Below are 15,104 nucleotides of genomic sequence, written 5' to 3' on the forward strand. Positions count from 1 at the left end.
TTAACCCTAACCCTAACCATACCCGTAACCTAGCCCTGAACCTAACCCTAACCCTAAACATAACCACCACCCTAACCCTATCCCGTACCCTAACCCTGACCATAACCCTAACCTTAATCCTAACCTTAACGAGTACCCCAACCCTAACCCTAACCCTAACACTAACACTAACATAACCCTAACACAAACCCTATCACTAACCCTAACCCGTTCCCTAATGCTAACCCTAACCGTAACCCTAACCGTAATACTAACCTCATCCTACCCTAATTGGCACCCTAACCCTAAACCTAACCTAAACCTAACCCGAACCAGTACCCTAACCCGAACCCGTACCCTAACCCTAACACTAACCCTAACCCTAACCCGTACCCTTACCCTAAACCTAACCCTAACACTAACCCTAACTATAAAACGTACCCTAACCCTAAACCTAACCTTAACCCTAATCCTAACAAGTACCCTAACACTAACGTTAACTGTAACCCAAACCCTAACTCTAAACCTAACCCTAACCTGTATCCTAACCTATCCCTTACCCTAACCCTAACACTAACCATAACCTTACCCTAACCCGAACCCTAAACCTAACCCTAATACTAACCCTAAACCTAATACTAACCCTATTTCTAACCCTAACACTAACCCTAACACTATCCCGTACCCAAATCCTAAGCATAACCCTAATCCTAACCCGAACCCTAAACCGCACCCTAAACCTAAACCTAACCAGTACCCTAAAACTAAACTGTACCCTAAACCTAGCCTTACCCTAAACCTATCCCTTACCCTAATCATAACACTAACCCTAACACTAACCGTAAACCTACCCATTAACAGTACCGTAACCGTAACGCTAACACTAACCCTTACACTAACACTAACCGTCACCGTAAGCCTAACCCTATCCCATAACCTATCCCTATACCTTAAGATAACCCTAACACGTACCCTAACCCTCACCCTAACTCGTACCCTAACCCTTATCCGTACCCTAACCCTGAACCGTACACCCACCCTAAACCTAGCACTAACTCTAAACCTCACCCTTTTCCTATCCCATACACTAACCCTCACTCTACCCCTAACCCTGACCATAACTCTAACCCTAACTCTAACACTAACCCTAACACTAACCCTAACCCTAACACTAAACCTAACCCTAACCCTAACCAGAACAAAAGTCCGTAACCTAAACCTGAACCATACCCTAACCTTAACCCTAACCATAACACTAACCCGTTCCGTAACCCGTACCCTAACCCGTACCCTAACCCTCCCTGTAACCTAACGGAAACCTAACCCTAACCATGACCCTAACCCTCACCCTAACCATGACCCTAACCCTCACCGTAATCCTAACCCTAACCCTAGCCCTAACACTAACCATAACACTAACCCTAACCCGTGCCAAAACACTTACCTGTACCCTAATCCTAACCCTAACCCTAACCCTAACCCTAACCTGTACCCTCCCCCATTACTTAACATATACCCTAACCCTAACTCTAACCCTCATCCTAAACCGTACCCACACCCTAACCGGTACCCTACTCCTGATACTACACTGTACCGTAATTCGTTCCCTAACCCGCACCCTATCCCACGGGAATGACTCGGACATCGGTGGATTGAGCTTGGAGACACTAGTCTTGTGGGCCAGCACCTTCCGCTTACCTCTCACAACACTTCTGTCACGCATTGAGCCTAGGCCTGTTAGCAGCGAAGTGTACCTGCACACAGGATGTGGGAGGTACAGGCCGTAAGCTCAACTCTCAGGAGTGTGTATGTCTGGGAGGCCGATGTCTGCTACCCACTCATGCACGGGAGTTAGAACCTAGCCACACTGTAATTGACGAAGGCCATCGTACATCACTGTATTCAACTCAGGACACGTGAGTAGAGGCCAGCCGCTTCCACAACCTGGCCTTTCTCACAACCTCTCCCAGCACCTCACGTAAGGATGTCAGCAGCTGTATCTACGGGCAGGCAGGATGCGAGGGGGTCCTGACCCCAGGTCAGCTCTCAAAAGGAAGCAGGCGTCGAAGCCAGCTTTCTACTAGCTGCGTTCTTATGGCCTTGAGAACGTAGCAGCATTGTGAGTCAGGTCGTTCCGTGAATACCGCTCTACTGCACCTGGAGACACAACCATTGAAGCCTGCAGCTTACCCCTTGCGTCCCATGAGCTTCTGACAAACATGTCTTGGGAGGATGTTCGTAACTCCATCTGCAGGCAGTGCAGGACCGCAGTCAGCTCATCTCGCAGAAGGAAGTACCTCAGAGAGACAGCATTCAACGTGGTACTCAGCTTTGGAAGTTAGTATGTACCACCCATCTGAGGGAGGAATTCCTCAGAAGTCGCTGGATTCAGCTAAAAGACACTTGCCTCTCACCAAACTTGCGTCTCGTATCGAATGAAGTCCTTTGGAAGCGAAGCTTACAGGGGGTCAGCATGTGGGAGGTACAAGCAACAAGCTCAGTCCACTGGAGGCCTTGGAGGCAGCTGTCCGCTAGGCGCGACACTGACAAGGTAGACACTTGGTTCTCACTCCGCATCTGCCCCACATCGAAGGAAATGCTGTGGAAGCAGACCGTACATGCAGTCAGGATGTGGGACATACAGGCCATAAGCTCGCCTCTCAGACGTGCGTATCCCTGGGAGGCAGATGTCTGCTACCCACTCAAACATGGGGGTTATAACCTAGCGACACTCTAATTGAGAAGGCAGGATTCTAATTTAACTAGGCTGTTGGAAATCACTGTATTGGACTCAGGTATCCTGACATTTCCACATGCTTTCACACAACCTCTTCTAGCACCTCACTGAAGGATGTAGGAGCTATGTCTACAGGAAGTCAGGATAGGGGACAGTCCTGCCCTGGGCTCAGCTCTCAAAAGGCAGCATCCCTAGAAGCCAGCTTTCAACTAGCTGTGTTTTTTTTTTAAAGAATTTTATTTTATTTATGTTAGTCACAGAGAGAGAGAGAGGCAGAGACACAGGCAGAGGGAGGAGAAGCAGGCTCCATGCACCAGGAGCCTGACGTGGGACTCAATCCCGGATCTCCAGGATCGCGCCCTGGGCCAAAGCAGGCACTAAACCACTGTGCCACCCAGGGATCCCACTAGCTGCGTTTTTATGACTATGGTGTCCTTCTAAACTAACCTATACTTGGTCACTCCAGTCCCTAACTGGGCCTCAGCTAGACCTGGTGCCACTGGTACTTAGCTTGGCCTCACCTGGACCTGGTGACTGTGTTCCCACCTGGGCCTCGAGTGGTCTTATGACTTTTGTCCCCAACTAGGCCTCACCCAAACCATGTGACTTAGTTCCACCTGAGCCTTACCTGGTCCTGGTGAATCTGTTCCCCTCCTGGGTATCACCTGGACCTGGTGACTCTTGTACCCACCTGGGCATGATTGGGATATGTTTAATCTGTTTCCCAAGTGAGACTCTGGAACATTTAACTTTGGTCCTCACTTGGGCCTCACCTGGACCTGGTGACTCTGGCTCCTACATGAACCTCACCTGGACCTGTGACTCTGGTTCCCACATGAACCTCACCTGGACCTGGTGTCTCTGCTGTTCTAGCCTCACCTGTACCTGGTGACTCCAGTCCCCGTCCCCCTGGGCCTCACCTGGATTTGGTGTCTCTGGTCCTTAGCTTGGTTTCACCTGGACCTGGTGACTGTGGTCCCCACCTTGGCCTCACCCGGACCTGCTGACTCTGGTTGCCACCTGCACCTCACCTCGAACTGTTGACTCTGGTTCTTTCAAGGGCTTCCCCTGTACCTGGTGATGCTGATCCCCACCTGGACCTCTCCTGGACCTGGTGACTCTCTTTCCAACATGGACCTCACCTGGATCTGGTGATTCTGGTCCTCGGTTTGGCCTCACCTGGACCTGGTGACTCTCGTCCCCACTTTGACCTCAGACATGGTGAATCTTGTCCCCACCTAGGCCTCTCCCAGACCTGGTGACTCTTGTCCCCAGCTATGCCTCAATTCGACCTGATGAATCTGGTCCTCACGTGGGCCTCACATGGACCTGGGACTCAGCTGGATATAGTGGCTCTGGTTCCCACATGGGGCTCACCTGATACTGGTGACTGTGGTCTCCTATTCCTCACCAGGACCTGGTGATTCTGATCCTCGTCTGGGTCTTGCATGACCCTAGTGACTCTGGTCCTCACCTAGGCATCATTGGGACTTGGATACTCTATTCCACACCTGGGCCTCACTTTGACCGGGGACCTCTGGTTCCACTCTGGACCTCAAACTAAACTGGTTACTCTGGTCCCCCTCTGGGCCTCACCCTTACCTGGTGACTCTGGTTCCCCCACCCCCCCGGGCTTCACTTGGACCTGGTGAATCTGGTCCTTACCTGGTCCTCACCTGGACCTGGTGACTCTGGTCACCACCTGGGTCTCACCTGGGCTTGGTGAATCTTGTTGCCACCTGGGCCTCACCTGGACCTTGTGACTGTGGTCCCCACCTGGACCTCACCTGGATCTGGTGGCTCTGGTTCCTATATGGGGCTCTCCTGGACCTGGTTCCTGTGGTCTCCTTCTGGCCTCACCTGGAACAAAACGACTCTGATCCACATTTGGGCCTCCCCTGGACCTGGTGACTCTGGTCCTTACCTGCGCATCATTGGGACCTGGTTACTCTCTTCTACACCTGGGCCTCACCTGGACCTGGTGACTCTGGTCTCCCTCTGGACCTCACCCTGACCTGGTGACTGTGGTCCCACCTGGGCCTCACCTGGACGAGGTGACTGGTTCCCACATGGACCTCACCTGGACCTGGTGAATCTGGTCCTCACATGGGCATCATGGGACCTGGTTACTCAGTTCCACATCGGGGCCTCACCTGGACCTAGTGATTCTCGTCCCCCTCTGGGCCTCACCTGACGTGGTGACTCTGGTCCCCACCTGGATATCACCTGGACCGGGTGACTCTGGTCCCCCTCTGGGCCTCACCCAGAGCTGAGGACTCTGGTCCTCAACTGGGCCTCAACTGGACCTGGTGAATCTACTCCTCACTTGGGCCTTGTCTGGACCTTGTGACTCTGGTCCCACCTGGGCATCATTGGGACATGGTTACTCTGTTCCCCACCTGGGACTCACCTGGACCTGATAACTTTGATCCACACTTTGGCCTCACCTGGCCCTGATGACTCTGGGCTTCACCTGGGCCTCAATCTGGACCTGGTGACTGTGGTCCCCACCTGGGTCTCATCTGGACCTGGTGACTCTCGTTCCCACATGAACCACACCTGGACCTGGTGACTGTGGTGTCTTTCTAGCCTCACATTTACCTGGTGACTCCGGTCCCCACCAGGTCCTCACCTGGATCTGGTGACTCTGGCCTTCAGGTTGGCCTCACCTGGACCTGGTAAATCTGGTGCTTACTTGGTCCTCACCCGGACCTGTTGACTCTGGTCACCACCTGGGCCTCACCTGGACCTGGTGAATCTGGTCCCCGTCTGGGCATCACCTGGACCTGATTGCTGTGGACTCCTTCTTGGCCTCACCTGGAACTGGTGACTGATCCTATCTGGGCCTCACCCAGACCTGGTGACTCTGGTCCTCACCTGGGCATCATTGGGGCCTGGTTACTCTGTTCTACACCTGAGCCTCACCTGGACATGATGACTCTGGAACCCCTCTGGGCCTCACCCTGACCTGGTGACTCTGGTCCCCATCTGGATGTCACCTGGACCAGGTGATTCTGGTACCCCTCTAGGCCTCAACTAGACCTGGTGACTCTGGTCCACAACTGGGCCTCACTTGGACCTAGTGAATATGCTCCCCACCTGGGCCTCATCTGGACCTGGTGACTCTGGTCCCTACCTGGGCATCATCGGGACATGGTTACTCTATTCCCTACTGGGACTCACCTGGACCTGGTAACTCTGGTCCTCACTTTAGCCTCTTCTGTACCAGGTGACTCTGGCCCCACCTGGGCCTCACCTGGAACTGGTGACTCTGATCCTCAGCATGGCCTCACCTGACCTGGTGACTGTGGTTCCCACCGGGACCTCACCTGGACCTCATGTCTCTGGTCCCCACCTGGGCTTCACCTGGACCTGGTGTCTCTGGTACCCACCTGGGTAGCATCAGGGCATGGTTACACTGTTCCTTAACAGGGACCCACCTGGACCTGTTAACTCTGATCTTCACCTGGGCCACACCTGGACATGGTGACACTGGTTCCCACCTGGGTCTCACCTGGACCTGTGAGTCTGATCCCCACCTGGGCCTCACTTGTGACTGGTGACTCTCGTTCCCACATAGACCTCATGTGGACCTGGTGGCTGTAGTGTTTCTAGCTTCTCATGTACCTGGTGACTCTGGTCCCCACCAGGGCCTCACCTGGACCTGGTGAGTGTGGTTGCCACCTGCACCTCACCTGGACCTGGTGATTCTGGTCCCCACCAGAGCCTCACCCATACCTGGTGACTTAGGTCCTCACGTGGGCCTCACTTGGACCTGGTGAATCTGGTCCTTGCCTGGTCCTCACCTGGACCTGGTGACTCTGGTCCCCACCTGGACCTGGTGACTGTGGTCCCCACCTGGGCCTCACTTGGACATGATGACTCTGATCCCCACCTGGGCCTCACCTGAGTCTTACTGGGACCTCGTAACTCTGGTCCTCAGCTTGGCCTCACCTGGATCTAGTAACTGGTCCCCACCTGGCCTCACCTGGACCTGGTGTCTCTGGTACCTATCTAGGCATCATCAGGACAGGGTTTCTCTGTTCCCCACCTGGGACACACCTGGATTTGTTAACTTTGGTCCTCACCTGGCCTCACCTGTATCTGGTGACTCTGGTTCCCACATGGACCTCACCTGGACGTTGTGTCTCTCGTTTCCTTCTAGCCTCATCTGTACCTGGTGATTCCGGTCCCCACCTGGGCCTCACCTGGTACTGGTGACTCTGGTCCTCTGCTTGGCCTTACCTGGACCTGGTGACTGTGTTCCCCACCTGTGCCTCACCTGGATCTGGTGACTGTGTTCCCCACCTAGGCCTCACCTGGACCTGGTGAATCTGTTTCCCACCTGGGCTCACCTGGACCTGGTGACTCTGGTCCCATCCTGGACCTCATCTGGATCTGGTTTCTGTGGTCCTCACATGGGCCTCACCTGGATCTGGTGGCTCTAGTTCCCACATCAGGTTCACCTGGACATGGTGACTGTGGTCCCCGTCTTGGCCTCACCTGAACCTGGTGATTCTGATCACCATCTGGGCCACACCTTGACTTGGTCGCTCTGATCTTCCCCTGGGTGTCATTGGGACCTGGTTAATCTGTTCCACACCTGGGCCTCACCTGGATGAGGGGATTCTGGTCCCCTTCTGGGCCTCTCCTTGACCTGGTGACTCTGGTCCCCTCCTGGGCCTCACCTGGACTGGGTGACTCTGGTTTGCACATGGACCTCACCTGGAGTTGTGTCCTTCTGGCCTCACCTGGACATGGTGACTCTGGTCTCCATCTGGGCCTCACCTGGCCCTGGTGACACTGGTCCTCAGCTTGGGCTCACCTGGACCTGCTGAGTGTGGTTGCCACCTGGGTCTCACCCGGACCTGGCAACTCTGGTCCCCACCGGGGCCTCACCCCTACCTGGTGAATCTGGTCCTTACCTGTTCCTTACCCAGACCTGGTCATCACCTGGGCCTCACCTGGTCTTGGTAAATCTTGGTAAATCTGGTCCCCACCTGGGCTTCACCTGGACCTGGTGACTGTGGTCCCCACCTGGGCCACAAATGGACCTGGTGGCTCTGGTTCCCACATGCAGCTCACCTGGACCTGGGTCCTGTGGTCTCCTTCTAGGCCTCACCTGGATCTGGTGACTCTGATCCTCATCTGGGCCTCACCTGGACCTGGTGACTCTGGTCCCCTCTTGTGCCTCAGCTGGACCTGTTGACTCTGGTCCTCAGTTTTGCCTCACCTGGACCTGGAGACTGTGTCTCCACCTGGGCCTCACCCAGACCTTGTGACTTTGGTCACCACCAGGGCCTTACCTGGAGGGGGGAATCTGGTCCCCACCTGGGATTCACCTGGACCTGATGAATCTGGTTGCCACCTGGGCCTCACCTGGACCTGGTCTTTTTGGTCCCCACCTGAGCCTCATCTGGTCCTGGTGGCTCTGGGTCCCACATGGGGCTCACCTGTACCTGGTGACTGTGGTCCTCACGTGGTCCTCACCCAGACCTGGTCACTGGTATGTGAGGAGTCTGCTCCAGATTCCCCCTCTCCCTCCACCCCTCCCCACTGCAACCTCTCTCAAGTAAATCTTCTGAAAATTCACATCAAGACATGTGAGCATCTTTATCCCCTCTTCAGAGGTGCCTTCATATGTGTAATGACCATTTTAATGCCTTTCATGGACCCACCGTGAGTCCCATCAGAAACCCCTTTTCTTTGATATTATTGAAGTACAGTCAACACACAATGTTACAGTAGTTTCAGGGCTACAACTTAGTGATTTGACAATTCTCTGCATACTCATCTCCCCACGAGAAGTGTCATCACCATCTGTCCCCATACAAAGTTGTCACAATAGTACTGACTCTATTGCCTAGGCTGTACTTTCTAAAAATCTGTGACTTATTTGTTTGAGAACCAGATGCTTATAGCTCTTAATATTCTTCATCTATTTTACCCATCTAACACCTGCGTCCCCTCTGGCTATCAGTCACCATGATCCATCACATTAACAAGAGAAAGGACATAGGGAAGCCCGGGGTGGGGGGCTGGGGGGGTGGTGGTTAGCGGTTTAGCGCCTGCCTTTGGCCAGGGCCTGATCCAGGATTCCTAGGATTGAGTCCCAGGTCGGGTTCCCTACATGGAGCCTGCTTCTCCCTCTGTCTATGTCTCTGTGTCTCTGCCTCTCTCTCTCTCTCTTGCTCTCTCGCTCTCTGTCCCTCATGGGTAAATAAATAAAATCTTAAAAACAAAAACAAGAGAAAGGACAAAGGCATATGATCCTCTCAAGAGTTGCAGAAAAAGCATTTGACAAAACACAACATGAAAAACATAGTGGGTAGTGAAAGGGAATATAAGGGAAGGGAGAAGAAATGTGTGGGAAATATCAGAAAGGGAGACAGAACATAAAGACTCCTAACTCTGGGAAAGGAACTAGGGGTGGTGAAAGGGGAGGAGGGCGGGGGGTGGGGGTGAATGGGTGATGGGCACTGAGAGGGGCAATTGACTAACAGGAGCTCGCCTGTGCTTGGGAGGCCTGAGGAGGATGTGGGGTCGCGTCCACGCTGATGAGCCCCAGCCTCCTCAGGACCCACGGTGAGGCTTCAGGAGGACATTGGGCCGTGTTCACGCTGTCAGGAGCCCCGGTCTCCTCAGGACCCACGGGGAGGCTTCAGGAAGATGTGGTGTTGCGTCCACTCTGGCAAGAGCTCCCGGACTCCTAAGGACCCAAGTTGAGGCTTCTGGAAGATGGGGGCTGCATCCATGGTGACAGGAGCCCCGGCCTCCTCAGAACCCATGGTGAGGCTTCAGGAGGATGTGGGGCCACATCCACACTGACAGGACACTGACCTCCTCAGGACCCCTGGTGTAGACTTCAGGAAATAGGGGGATGCCTCCATGCAGACAGAAGACCCCAGCCTTGTCAGGGCCTGTGGTGAGGCCTAAGAAAGATGTGGGGACCGCATTCACACTGACAGGTCTCCGGCCTCCTTAGGACCCACTCTGAAGTTTTGGGAAGATTTGGGGCCACGTCCATGCTGACAGGAGCCCCCAACCTCCTCAGGTATTATGGTGAGGCTTGAGGAAATTGTGGGGCCACTTCAACACTGACAGGACCCCTGTCCTCCTCAGGACCTGCACTTGGCTTCGGGACATACGGGGCCAGGTCCATGCTGACAGGAGCCCCCAGCCTCCTCAGGTCTTATGGTGAGGCTTGAGGAAAATGTGGGGCCACGTCAACACTGACAGGACCCCCGTCCTCCTCAGGACCTGCACTTGGCTTCGGGACAGACGGGGCTGCGTCTATGCTAACAGGAGCACACAGCCTCCTCAGGACCCACAGTGAGTTTTCAGGGGGACATGGGGCCATGTCCAGGCAGACAGAGCCTCCGGCCTCCTGAGGACCTGCTGTGAGGCTTCCAGAGGATGTGAGGCATAGTCCACAGTGACAGGAGCCCGTCATCCTCAGGACCCGCTGACTATGACTCAGGAACACAGGGGGCCACGTCCGCACTCACAGGAGCCCGGCTTCCTCAGGACCCCCTGGAGGACTCTGGAGGTGCCGTTAGGGGCCACATCCACATCAGAAGGGACTCCTCAGAACCACAGGGTAAGTGAATGGGTAGAATTAGTGGTAGGGTCAGAGGAAGGGAGGCAGTAGGTGGTTAAGTTTAAGTTAGATGTTAGGGGTTAGGGATTATGCTTATGGTTACAGATTAGAGGTTAGGGTGAGGGATAAAGGTCAGGGTCAGTGGTTAGGAGTTAGGATGGGTATTAGGGATTAGGAAAAGGGGTTAGGGTTAGGATTAGGAACAGGATTTAAGGTTAGGTTTTAGGCTTTAGGGATTAAGGCAAGAGGATAGGAGTTGGGGTTAGGGTTAGGGTTAGAGTGAGGTTTGGGCTTAGGCTTGCACTTAGGGTTAGGGGTGAGGGTGTGAGTTAGGGTTAGGGGTTAGGGTAAAATTTAGGGCTAGGTTAGGGGTTAGGGCTAGGGTTAGGGTTAGTGATTGGTTAGGGGTTAAGGTCAGGTCAGGGTCAGGGTACGGTTTTGAAAAAGGGTTATGGTTATGGAGTGGGTTGGGGGTTAGTTTTTCGGTATGGGTTAGGGTACAGTTTGGGGTATGAGATAGGGTTAGTATTAGAGTGTCAGGGTTAGGGTAAAGATTAAGATTAGAAATAGGATTTGAGTACATTAAGTTAAGGTTAGGGTTAGAGGTTACGGTTAGGGTTAGATTTAAGGTAGGGATCAGGGTTAAGGGTTTAGAATAGGTTTCAGAGTTAGGGTGAGGGTTGGCAGGAAGGTTCAGTGAATGTGTTTCGGTCTTGGGGTTTGTGTTTGGTTTCTGATTAGTGATAGGTCTTGTTAACATTAGGCTTAAGCGTAGGGTTAGGGTTATGTCTGTGTACGGTTAGAGTTTGGGTCTTGGCATGTGCCTGCACTGGGACTCCTAGTATCCTGGGCAGTTTAGTTTTACGCACTCTGTTTAGGTTTTGGGTTCAAAGATAGCCTGACTCCACCAAGTCAGTGGCCTCCCCAGAGCATCAAAATCCAGGCTTCTGCTGGGGTCAGAAAAGACATGGCAGGCTTCTCCTGAGCTGAGCTAAGGAGGGGATTTGTGGCTCTAAATACTCTTTATGTGGATTTTCAGTTGCCTTTCTGATTTTATCTCTTGTGCTCACATGTTTCATCAATACTACCAATATCATTTTAAAGTTTTACTTGCATTCCTGTTTGTAAACACAGTATGATATAGTTTCAGGTCTACCACATAGTGATTCAACCCTTGGATACAACGGCTGGTACTGGTCACAGGTGCCCTCCACTATCCCCATCCCCTGATTCCCCATCCCCCCCCCACCTTCCTCTGGTATTTATTAGTCTATTCTCTGTGGTTAAGAGTGTGTTTCCTGGTTTGCTCGTCTCATCCACCCCCTCCACCCCTTTGCCAGTTTGTTTGGTTTCTTAAAATTCACATGTGAATGCAATTGTATGGTATTTGGTATCTGTCTTTCTCTGACAGACAGATAAGTCCTTTCCACTTCTCCCACGTCATTGTAAATGGCTTCATTTCATCCCTTCAGATGACCGAGTGATGTCGTAGTGTGTATATTTACCACATCGTCTCTGCCCATTCATCTGTCCGATGGACATCTGGGCTGTATGCACAGTTTGGCTGTTGTTGATAACGCTGCTACAAACAGTGGGCTGCGTGTCCCTCTTTGAATCTACTAAACTACTTTTGTATCCTCGGGGTAAATACCTAGCTGTGCAATTTTGGAATCGTAGGGTAGCTCTATTTTTAACTTCTTGAGGACCCTCCACACTGTTTTCCACAGTAGCTGCACCTGTTCACATGCCCACCAGGAGTGTAAGGGGGCTCCCCCTTCTCCATAGCCTCACCAACACCTGTTGTTTCTTGTGTTGTTGATTTTAGCCATTCTGACGGCTGTCAGGTGACATCTCATTGTGGTTTTGGTTTGCATTTCCTTGATGATGGGTGACGCTGAGTGTCTTTCCGTGTGTCTGGTGGCCATCTGGATGTCTTGTCAGAGACAAAGTCCATTCATGTCTTCTGCCCATTTGCAGTTGGATAATTTTTGTTTAGGTTGCTGAGATTTATATTTGCTTTATATATTTTGGATACTAACTCTTTATTGGATGTGTTGTTTACAAATATCTCCTCTCATTTTGTATGTTGCCTTTTAGCTGTGGTTCTTTCCTTCCCTTTGTGGACGCTTTTCAATTTGATGAAAACCCAATAGTATTTTTGCTTTTGTTTCCCTCACCTCAGAGGCATATCTAGAAAGAAGATCCAATGGCCATTGTCAAAGACACTGCTGCCTATCTTTTCTTCTTTTTCTGGTTTCAGGTCTCACATTCAGGTCTTTAATCCATTTTGGATTTATTTTTTATATACATGGTGTAAGAAAGTGGTCCAGTTTCATTCTTCTGCATGTGGCTGCCTGGTTTTCCCAACACCATTTGTTCTTATCCTGGGGTCAGGGTTAGGGTTTGTTGAAAGGACTGTCTTGTTGCCATTGGATATTCTTTCTGGCTTTGTTGAAGATTAAGCGATCATAGGGTTATAGGTTTGTATCTTGTTTCAGCTTTCCATTCTGTTCTATTGATCTAAGCATCTCCTGTTGGGAGATTTTTGATTGCTGATTCAATTTCTTTGCTGGTTATCTGTTCAAGTTTCTTATTTCTTCCTTTTTCATTTTTGCTATGTTATATATTTCTAGGAAGGAATTGATCTATTTCTTCCAGGTTCTAGGTTGCTGGCATATAATTTTTCATAATGTTCTCTTAAAATAGTTTGTATTTCTCTAGTGTTAGTTTTTTTTTTTTTTCTAGTGTTGGTTGTTATTTCTCTATTCTCATTTGTGATTTTATTTGGGTCCTTTCTCATCTCTTTATCTTTTATCTTTTTTAAAGATTTTATTTATGTATTCATGAGAGACACAGAGAGGCAGAGGTATAGGCAGAGGGAAAATGAGGTTCCATTCGAGGAGCCTGATGTGGGACTTGATCCCCTGGGACCCCGGGATCATGACCCGAGCCAAAGCAGATGCTCAACCCCTGAGCCACCCAGGCATCCCAGATCATATTTTTTTATCCACTCTGATACCCTATATCTTTTGATTGGAGCATTTAGTCTATCAGCATTCAGAGTGATTATTGAAAGATATGAACTTAGTGCCTTTGTGTTACCGGTAGAGTTGGTTTTTCTGGTTACGTTCTCTGGTCCTTTCTAGTCTTTGTTGCTTTTGGTCTCTTTTTTTCCCCGCATTAGAAGAGTCCCTCTTAAAATTCCTTACTGGACTGGTTTAGTGGTCATGAACTCCTTTATTTTTGGCCTGTCCGTGAAACTCTTTATCTCTCCTTCTATGCTGAATGGCAGCCTTGCTGAAGAAAGAATTCTTACAAATTGAACTCCAACTAAAAAAAATTTAAAACCGTAAATTTCTGCTATTATGATTGAGGAAAATGACATTTTATGTTCAGAGATTTTTAATTTCTTCCTTGTGAGATTAAATAAATTTTGATGTTCATTCTTAAAAAAACAAAAGAAAGAATTCTTGACTGCATACTTTTCCCATGCAGCATATTGAATATTTCCTTCCAACTTCCTTCTGGCTTGCCATGTTTGTGGACAGATCTGCTGCAAACTGATTCATCCTCCCTTGTAGGTAAGGACTACCCCCCCCAAAGCCCCACCTCCACTGCTTTCAGAATTCTTTTCTTGTCTGTGTATTTTGTGACTTTGACTCTGATGTGCCTGGGTGATGGTCAGCTTCTGTTGAATTTATTGGGAGTTCTCTGTCTCTCGATTTCAGTGTCTGTGTGCTTCCTCAGGTTATAGAAGTTTACATAATTCGTTCAAATAAATCTTCTGCCCCCTTTTCTCTCTCTTCATCTTCTGAGTCTCCGATGGTATGAATGTTATTGTTTTAGTAAGTGGCTGAGTTCCCTCAGTCTGCCTCTGTGGTCCATAACCTTTCTTGGGACTGCATCTCAGTTACAGCATTTTTAACGTTGGCCTGACTAGATTTTAGTTCTTTTATTTCTACAGTAAGGGATTCTCCAGTTTTCTTCTGTGCTCTTTTTCCAGCCCAGCTGCTATCTTTATAATCATTGTTTTAAACTCTAGTTAGACATCATGTATGTGTATTGATGAACCTCCTGGCTGTGAGTACGACCTCATGTTATTTTATGGAGGTGAATGTCTCCATCTCATTATTTTTTCCAGTAAAGAAAGAAGGAAGAAAAAAAAAAAGAAGAAAAACAATAACAAATGACCTCCTAAAAAAAAAAAACAAAAAAAACACACCAGATTATTTTGGCCTGCTTGTTAAAAGATTCTAAATCCCAAAATAAGAAACACAATTAAAGTACCATGAAAGCAAAAATAAGAAATATATAAGGTACATACATAAAAATTAAAAGAAAGCAATTAATAAAAAAGAATCAAAGTAAAGAAATGAAAATAAAGCCCAAAGTACAAAGGAAGCTAGACCCTACTTTCCAGGGAGAGCTGAAGCTCTGCAGCCTCTGTGGTCCAACCACTTGGTGGCAGCGAGTGGTCTGTGCGGGGTCTGGGGATGGGCCATGGGGCTCATTGTCGTGTGCATCTGCCTGGAAGATGCACCTGTGGAGTCAGAGGCGGTGTGGGCGTCAGCGCCTCTGGCCTCCAGCGGGCGGCGCTGTGCTGCTATCTGATACTCGGCGCTGGTGGGCGTGATGCGGGTTGGTCCTCTGGCTCTGGGGCTAAGCATCCCGCCCCCCAGTCAGCAGGGGCTTCCACAGAAGAGCCCCCAAGCCTCCGGGTCTCCGCCGCTTCTCTCAGAACCCTGCCTTCACTCTGCCTGCGTCCGAGCTTCTTTTGGTTTTGTTTTT

Source organism: Vulpes vulpes, chromosome 3, assembly GCF_048418805.1.
Source record: "Vulpes vulpes isolate BD-2025 chromosome 3, VulVul3, whole genome shotgun sequence".
Classification (NCBI taxonomy): domain Eukaryota; kingdom Metazoa; phylum Chordata; class Mammalia; order Carnivora; family Canidae; genus Vulpes; species Vulpes vulpes.